Source organism: Podarcis vaucheri, assembly GCF_965113315.1.
Source record: "Podarcis vaucheri genome assembly, chromosome: 2".
NCBI classification, from domain to species: Eukaryota; Metazoa; Chordata; class Lepidosauria; order Squamata; family Lacertidae; genus Podarcis; species Podarcis vaucheri.
Window position 1 is genome coordinate 89,644,442 of NC_138760.1, and position 6,113 is coordinate 89,650,554.

Consider the following 6,113-nt stretch of genomic DNA (forward strand, 5'->3'; position numbering starts at 1 on the left):
GTGTGTGTGTGTGTGTGTGTGTATATATATATATATATATATATATATATATATATACACTGGAGACAGTATTATACCTTGTGGAAGGGGAGAACAGGGACATCTGGTTCCATTACCTTAGTTAATCAAACAAACAGTCACCCTGCCCTCACAACCAGGTACTTTAAAAGAAAGGAAAACTCCCATATCTTAAGTTCTTCTTGGCTAAAGTTTTCCTAAGGTGCAGGTAGCTGGAGACGGAACCTTCAAAATGTGATGACTGAATTAACGCCATGAATGAAAAGTCCTGTTGACTTGTTCCTATAGCCTTAGAACAGGGGCTTGAAAGGCAAGGGTCCACCTGGAGGAAGAGACGCTCCCCACCAGCGGCGGAAGAGCCCATGCTGCTGAACACCTGGAGAGGCTCCTTCAACCTTGGTGGTGTCCTTAGCAAGGGCTTGTAACTGGCTCCATTCTCCCGCCGACTTCTCTAACTCTTTGCAGGGACACAGAGCCCCTTGTGGGAAAGGGGGAGTTTCTTCCCCCAACTCTACCTTGGGGGCTTGTCGTTTCCAAGAGGGGCTAATGCCCAGTGACAGCTGAACAGCTCAGGGTGTCAAAGGAAGGAAGATCTTCTGGGCGTTTGAAATAAACCAGCCTTGCCTTGTTGACGGGGAACATTAGTCAGAGGGGGTTGCTTTTAATTCCATCCCTTCCGAATACTGTAAGATAGATTTAGCAGCGTTTGGGGCGGGTGGTGGTGGTAACAAAACGGCGTTTCGAGACGGGTTTATAATGTTTCCTTTTTACGACCAAGGCTGCGATCCCGTGAACTTAGGATAACACAGTAGGCTCTGCGTAAACATGCTTTAAGATTGTGGACACTAACCTCTCTCACCTAAGAATCTGAGGGGAATTTAGGACCAAATTTGTCCTAAATGTATCCATCCAAGGGGGCTGACCTGTATTACGTGACTAAGGTAAAAAGTACGCAAGGGCCTAAAGAGGAAAATAAATGAAGTGTCTTTGGGTGCCTTTGAGAAATACTTCTTTCCCCCCATGCCCAACCTCCACCCCTCAAAAAGTGACATTAGAGGTGAATAATCGTTTGAGGAGACTGGAAAGAAGAGGCGGGATGCCCATTCGCGGGTTGCATTGTCAGCCTGCGCGTTTGTGTGCGTGCGCGTTATTAAAGACCCAGAGATGAAAGTGCCTTGACTTTGTAGAAAAGTTTCTCATTAACTGCGCCTTAAAACTGAGAAGGAAAATGACGCCTCTGCTGTTCCTGAACTGATGCAGGCTGGACAGGCTGCTGTACCTTCCGTCCTAATAGGAAGAGAATTGATGGCTAAATTACGGGAGCGCGTCGTGTCTCCCATCCTTCCCCACCCCCACCCCCATTCTGCAGAAAGAGCTGGGTCTAGGTCAGGAGTTGAGGATCGGTGAGGTCTCTTAGCATCCGTGCAAGCGCCTTGGTAGTCCTGGGCGGCTGTGCAGAGGAACGAATAAGGAAGAAGGTCGAAGGAAAGCATAACAATGCGAGAATCCACCAGAGCGAAAGCAGACCGCTTGGGTGTTGAGCAAAAGGGCAGGAAGGGTGGCTGCTTAGCAAGCCTGGCCCTTGATGCAGCGGTTGGCCAGGAGTTTAGGAAAGTTTAAGACGCGGCGCTTGCCTGCCCTGCAACCGGAGTCGCCATCTCTCCTGGCCGCTCTAGTTTGTATCTGGACGCGTGCGCCCGATCCATACCTGGGGTCGGGGAAAGGATCACCCAGGGCAGCAATATCGTATTAGGGGGGGGGTGTCCGGAGGGCGGAGGGAAGGGGGTGAGCTTGGCTTTCAGAACTTCCTTTATCTGGTCGGTTAAATCCGACGGCGATCCTGGCCTGATTGTGCAATGCGCAACGAAGAGCCAGAAATCACAGGCGGCAACTACAGCCCAGGGTCGCTTCGGCTTCAGGCTCTGGGAGGAAATGCAGGCCGAGAATGCGCGCAGCAGAGTCGGGAGGGCTTACTTCCGAGTAGGCACGCTGCACCAAACTGAAGCGGGGTAGGGGGAGAGTCGGGACTGCATTCGTGGGGGCGGTAAACCCCTAAGAGAGAGTGTGTGTGGTGTTCCCACCCTATCTTCGATGCCGTCATCTGCACCCCCGCCCGCAGATCAAATATTTGGAGAGACGTCACTTGTCTATAAACCTCCTTCTTTACCTGCAAGAGCAGCAAGAGGGGTCTGGGGCGGGCTCCTGGTGGAGTAGCGAACTCGAGGAGACAAAGTTGGTGAGTGTGTTTCTAATCTAACGCCTCCATTTATTTCTTCACCTGGCTTGGCTAGTTGCAGCAATTGCACAGGGCTGGCTTGTTTTCCTCCAACCAGCCAGGTCATTCTCTGGTGTGTTGTGTGTGTCTCCCCCAGATCAGAGACACAGGTGCCTGCCTCAAATGACACAAGTGAACCGATGCTAAGGCGTGCGCGCGTGTCACCGCAACAACAGGGCATTTACCTGTCCATCAAGTTAAAACAAGCTGGGGAGCGAGTCTCAAATCCGGCGAGGGGTTGGGAAATATCTCTTCAAAAGCAGGGTGGCAGAGGGAAAGGGGTAGGTAGTATCTATAAAGTAAGCATTTTTTTAAAAATATACCTTATTATGAAAATAGCTTACTCCCGAAAAGAGATTTAGGGAGATCAAAACTTTTACCGCACAAAAGGCATGACTATATTTAAGAGTATTCTGCTCGGAGGACAGAAATCCGCAAGAATATCTCTCTTATCTATACGCCGTCCATGGCATTGAGAGTTTTCTAGAAACAAGAGACACGCAGCTCGCTCAAGGAAGAAGGAGCCGAGAGAAACGACTTAAGGGCGAAGAATTCACAACTTTCACCCTCGTTACAACGAGGCACGGAGGGAGGCGGAATCCGATTTCGAGTAAAAGATCCGGGGGCGTCTCTCCTGGGCAGTCGGGCGCCCTTCGCTGCTAGGAAGGATCCAGGAACAACCCCACACTTCGTCCCCAATTAAACCGCCGCAGAAAAGGCAACATTTAAAATAGTGGCAGGGGAGAGGAGAGGTTTTATTAGGCTCCTCTATGTGCTGGATTTGAAAGAAAGATTTAGAGTTCTGATCCGGAGCAGGGAAGAAACGAGCCACAAGAGCAGCAGCGTCTTTAGCAAAAATTGCGAATATTAAAGCTCTTAAGGTTAGTTATGCTGGCGATGGGCAGCAACAACAACAACGCACTTAATCTGAGGAAAGGGAAGGCAGCTAGCGCTCGTAGAACTCGTGTGCAAAAGCAAAGTCCCTTGAAATGTTGCTGCTGCTGTTTTTATTAATGCGGAATGGTGGACGGAAGAATGTATCCACTGAATAGTTTGTCTTCTAAATTGTGGGCTTGGTTAGGATGGTTTCTTTCCTTTTAGAAATGTTTTTGCTTGTGAGGGGGGCGTTCTTTCAGTCTGCCACCAATGTTTTCTGAGGGTGATTGGATAATTTTCCTTTTCAATTTTTATTTTTTGCTGGGTTTTAAATGGGGAGGGAGAGTTGCTGAGCAAGCGGCTAGTTCTCTCCAGCCACCCACCTCGCCTGTGGCAGGAGCTGTTTCAAGCAGCAGGCTCGAAAGCTTCGGGGGCTTCAAACTAACAGAAAGCGGTTTATTAAAAAGTTTTTGAAAGCCCAAGCAGTAGCATAGTCATGGTTTAGATTCTGAGAGTTAAAAGCATATCAATATTTTGAACATGATTGAGAGCTGGTCCTGCTACATCGTTTCAATGCCCCATAAGGAATGAAAAGAGTATACAATAACCTATGTTGTTTGCCTAGATTTTCCTGGAATTGTAAATGTCCAATAGTTATATTGGACACCAAGGGTTCTAAATATGGCCTTGGTTTGGATGGGATTTTTCAGGCAATTACCTAGGAAGACTCATGACTTCCATGCAAAACCAGTGCTTTTGTATTCTTGCTTTAACCTAAATATCAGATTTAAGAAAATCCAGAGGGGTAGGAGGCTATTGTAATGATCTGGCAGCTATATGAACACTAAATTACACTTCTACCCAGAATTATTTCCAAATTGCCATGCCCGTGGAGTATTAATATAATTAATTCACTTCTACTAAAATTATTCACTATTTTAAACGAAGATTTAAAACTGATGTTAAAAGTGTGACTTGGAAAATGTATTTCTGGGGTTTTTTTATATAAAAAAAATGCAAGTTGGGTATTGGTTTTGTTCATTTATTAAATGGTGAACAAAACAAGCTGCCTGAGAAAAATGCCACATCGACTACGATCCTGAATGTACTTACTGCTGAGAAGTTAAATCAGCTTAGGGGGCTGATCTACTGTGAAGTGGATGGACTGAGCACTAAAGTTATGGTGAAATAACAATTATGTAATAATAGAACCAAAACACTGAACTACAGCGGAAAGAAATAAGGCATGTAGTTAGAAATAAAATCATTGCCGTTTTTAAATACGTTTGGATCCGAATTCTCTGGTACATTAATAGCCACTTCAGTTTTATTTGAGGTACTTCTGGTTTACTCTGCATGTGCCTAGGATCCAACCCACCTAACACTACTCTAATTACAACTGAATCAGCTTGAACAAAACAAAACAAATGCAGGCAATTGTTGCCCTTGTTTTAAAATGATGGGGAACCGGATTGTGGGCCTTGAGAAATAGGGTGTGGGTTTCCTAAAGCTGACCATATTTCGTGACCCCATGTCCCTGCCTACTCTGCTTTTAAGTACTTCTCTCCCCCCCCCCCACTTTCTCCTTAAGTTATTTAGTGCCGTGTAGATTCCCAAATCCTAGGTAAGGAGCATGCTTTACGCTGAGTAAAGTATACACTTTGCAACAAGAAGAAAGCACGATCTCTGAGAGATAAGGAGCTTGCTTAATAATGGGAAAGCTGGAATGGGGCGAAGCGAGAAGTTATGGGAGAGGTGGGGGGCAGCAAAAGTCTAAAAAGCAATGGAGGAGTGGAATGGCGCGTGGGGTGGGGGGGAGGGAGTCTTTGGCGGGTTCAGCGCTTTTTAGCTGTTTGGAGTAAATGAGGGGAATGTGGATTTCCCGGGGCCAATCGCAAGGCTCGGCTGAGCGCCTGGCTGCTGATTGGCTGGTTCTTAGCCTGCGCGTCGCCCCTAGTTCATGTCTACTGAACTGAGTCCAGCTGGCGCCAGAGCTGACATAGGATGCTTTGGGGATGTTACAAAAAAGGCCAGAATAAGTGGAGCTTGCCATCTGAGTAAGAGCTTCTATCCAAGCCTCCTCTCCCTCTCTCTCTTCGCTCTCCTTCGCCTCTCCCTCGCTCACTCTTTTCTGCATTTCCATCTTCCAAACAATCATCTCCCCTCCCCCCCTTTACAGCCTCATAAAGAAACTTTTCAAACATTTGGAGTTAGATTCAGTCTGCTTGGAATTTCTCTCTGTAAGTATGTTTGTTAGTGGAACCGAGAGGGTGGGCGGGGGGAGGAAAAGGAGACTGCGCTTATTTTGCAGGAGAAAACGCGTTCGAATCGCTGTTTTTTGTTTTTGTTTTTAAAGCACTCGTCACTCCGACTTTTCTTTTCTTTTATCTCAGTTTGAACTACAAAGAAACGCAGACCAAAGGGCTCTCTTCTTTTCCCCTTTTCTTACAGTTCGTCGCTTATTGACAACTGTAGAAAAGTAGATACTATTTTTTTTTTTTGTACAGCGGAACATTAAAAACAAATGTTTTGATGTTAGCCTGGGGACGGTGTGGAAGAATGAATATTTTTGAACCGGGAGGGGGCGGCGGCTACAGACTGTGATGGTCAAAATAAGGACCCTCCTTCGCTCCCCTCTCTTCCCTCCCCCCACCTCCATCCCGTGATTCAGAGGACAATTTTTACAGGACTGTGTCTGCCGGAATCTAACGCGTACTCTTTGGAGCACATCTTCAAAAGGCACGTAAGGTACTAACCGTTCCTTCCTTCCTTACAGGTGGTGATCCCAGGTGTGTGGCAGGAGCCTCTCTCCGCAACTTCCCTGTTTAAAAGAGGGACACACGGTTACCTTTGTCTGCCTTCCGAGATCAACCTAGCTCTCTACCGTTTCAAAACCAAATCCAACTCTAAACCAAAACGGTTTTGGGTTGGAGGGAGGGTTTTA

General features: G+C 46.9%; 1 protein-coding gene across 11 annotated transcripts in view; it reads right to left on the reverse strand.

Annotated features, from left to right (window-relative positions):
* Nucleotides 1-6,113, reverse strand: part of LOC309525329 (uncharacterized protein) — a 76,095-nt gene that overhangs the window by 67,853 nt on the left and 2,129 nt on the right. For 6 of the 11 annotated variants that reach the window (XR_014216145.1, XR_014216146.1, XR_014216147.1 and 3 more), the window contains exon 1: nt 5,926-6,042. The gene's annotated coding sequence lies outside the window, so the exon portion shown is untranslated. Of the gene's footprint in view, nt 1-5,925; nt 6,043-6,113 lie in introns of those variants that run through there. The other 5 variants (XR_014216149.1, XR_014216150.1, XR_014216151.1 and 2 more) reach the window with 1 other exon arrangement.